Genomic DNA, 2500 nt, shown 5'->3' on the forward strand with positions numbered 1-2500 from the left:
TTCCCATTTTTTCAATTCTTAGCAAAAGGAGATTAGCAAGTCTTTACGAAAGTTGAAAAAAAAAATTCCAAATCCAAAAAAAAAAATAAATAAAAAGTTCCAAAAGCTATTAAAAACTCTTTTTCCTCTTTTCTTTTTTTTTTCTTTTCATCTTCTTTTTTCTTTTCTCCTTTCAACCACCACTCCTTTTACATAGTTCCTTGGACCTATTTTTCCTCGATTTTATAGAAACATTTGTGGTTGTGTGAATTTCGTCCATTTCGGTGCCTATTTCCTATCCTTTCTTCCATATCCCTCCTCTCTCCACCAAAAGTCCTACTACTACCACCAGAAAACTATCCACCACACAAAATCCCACTACTCCCTCCTTACTTCTCCTTATTCAACGTTCAAATACAAACGAAAAGAAAAAGAAAAACACCATACGAAAATCTCTTTATTCTTTATTTGTTTGTTGAAACCCCTTTTTTCTTTTTTCATCTTTCGTATCTTTTCCCTTTTTTCCTCTTATTTTATCTTTTCTTTCTTTTCTTTTTTTTATTTGTATTGATTCTTATTTCTCTCATTTTCCATTGAACCATACTCCATTCCCTACCTACAACTACCCCTTCCCACACCCATCTCTGACTCTACCGACCCTGAAAAATTTAAAGTCCCACCCCTCTCCACCTACTCTATTCCGTTTTTTTCATATTAAAATTGGCTTTTCAATAAATATTGTTTTGTTAAATTATAAATTAAATTTTTCTTTATTTTTTCATAAATTTTTCATTTCCATTTTCTTTTGTTTTTCATGCTTTCCTCACATGTTTTGTATCGAAAAATTTGCATTTTTATGTTCCATCCCATATTTCGCACGATTTTCAATACCTTTGTAGTTGTTTTTTTGTTTTCTTATTTTTTCTTTTATTTGTTTGCACTTTTTTTGTTTTTTCCATTTTGTTTTTGAAAAATGTTGGGAATGTGTAGTGTATTATGTTTATGTTATTTTGTAAATACTTGAATGTCATGAAAATCGAAAATTACAAAGTTGGTCAACCAAGCTCATTTTCATTATAAAACATTACTTTTGGTTAAATTATATAAAATGTATTTATTTATTTTGTAAAAATCCTACAAATTACCTTGTTTTTTTCATTTTTTCTCTCCACCTTCCCATAACATGCCCCACCCTTCCCCAAGGAAAACACACTCTAAATGCATTTTTTTTGCACTCTGGCTTCAGCTACATGGATGTTTATTACTCAAAATTGTAAAAGAAATGCATCTCATCTATTTCCTCTAAATTATCTATTTTCTTCCTCCATACAACTACCTCTACTCCCTCTTTCACTTTTCAACTTTTGACCCATTTGCCTGTCGATCTTTTTCATTCTTGTAAATTCACAGAACAAAACCAAACACTTGAGCCTCATGATGTGTTCAACACGTGATAAAGGACCTATCGAATTTCGTAAAGATGAAAATTTTCCTTTCGAATGACTGTTTTTGCATTCCAGCCTTCTCCATTTCACCACCAGACTCATCTTTACACCCGCTTCATCAGTCTTAGACAAGTAACATCGTTACTTTTTGCCAGATCCAGCCACGCATACCTGACCTAAATGTGGTTTGATGAAAAAAATTTTTTTTTGTTTCTTTTGAAAATGTTGGATATTGTGCATATGTAACCGCACCAAAATTTTCCACATATTTGGTCAAGAAATTGAACATTCTTCTACGTCATGTTTGGTGATATTTTGGGGTTCTATACCAGCCATTTTCGATGTTTCTTTTGTTGTTTGAAAAAAATAAAAATAAAAATAAAAATAATAAATAAAAGGTGGGTTCATTAAGAATACAAATAAAAACAACAATAAATAAATAATAAAGAAAAACCATTACAGTTACAGATTTCAAAAGTAAAAACATAACAACATTGGATCCCTTTTCCACCCGTTATTTCCTCACAAAATACATATTGTTACTCTCAATCCATCCATCAAACTTTATACTATTTTTAAAAATAAATTAACCTCGTGATAATTTTGTCCATTTTCCACATTTGGAAACAACTTTCTGTTTTTATGTTACTACACTACTATATATTATGTACTTTTTCATCCGTGTTAAAGTAACCACCATTCCATCATGATATCCTCATTATCACCATATCCATATCCAATGTAACCGTAACCATGAAAAATATGACACACCAAAAAAAAAGGAAACCCAACCTGTTGTAACCAATTTTTTTTTTTTTTTTTTTTTTTTTTTTACACTTTTAACCACATTTACCAACCTTATACTCTCTCTCTCTATCTCTCACACACAAGTAACCATGTAACCAACCCTAATAATCAATACAAATGTAACCCTCATTAAAAATATTACAAAACATAAATAAATATTACAAAACATAATATATATCTATTATATCTATTTTCTTTTCTTTTCTTTTCTCTTATTGGTCTTTTTTTTTTTAAAACTATATGCTATTGTTCTTTTAACGTACTTTTAA

The 2500-nt window shown here is 29.8% G+C and overlaps 4 long non-coding RNA genes across 4 annotated transcripts in view; 3 read left to right on the plus strand and 1 right to left on the minus strand.

Moving 5' to 3' along the window:
* The first annotated feature begins 166 nt into the window (after positions 1-166).
* On the plus strand, positions 167-386 carry SPOM_SPNCRNA.6665. Its single transcript, NR_196012.1, has one exon. It is a non-coding gene; the product is annotated as a non-coding RNA (long non-coding RNA).
* A 389-nt stretch (positions 387-775) lies between these two features.
* On the minus strand, positions 776-2407 carry SPOM_SPNCRNA.6666. Its single transcript, NR_196013.1, has one exon. It is a non-coding gene; the product is annotated as a non-coding RNA (long non-coding RNA).
* On the plus strand, positions 1357-1557 carry SPOM_SPNCRNA.6667. The gene has a single exon (NR_196014.1). It is a non-coding gene; the product is annotated as a non-coding RNA (long non-coding RNA).
* The window catches only part of SPOM_SPNCRNA.6668, an 832-nt gene continuing 198 nt past the window's right edge, over positions 1867-2500 (plus strand). The window contains exon 1 of the long non-coding RNA NR_196015.1: positions 1867-2500. This exon is cut by the window's right edge and continues 198 nt beyond it. This is a non-coding gene — a long non-coding RNA (non-coding RNA).

This window comes from Schizosaccharomyces pombe, assembly GCF_000002945.2.
Source record: "Schizosaccharomyces pombe strain 972h- genome assembly, chromosome: III".
In the NCBI taxonomy this organism is placed as follows: Eukaryota; Fungi; Ascomycota; class Schizosaccharomycetes; order Schizosaccharomycetales; family Schizosaccharomycetaceae; genus Schizosaccharomyces; species Schizosaccharomyces pombe.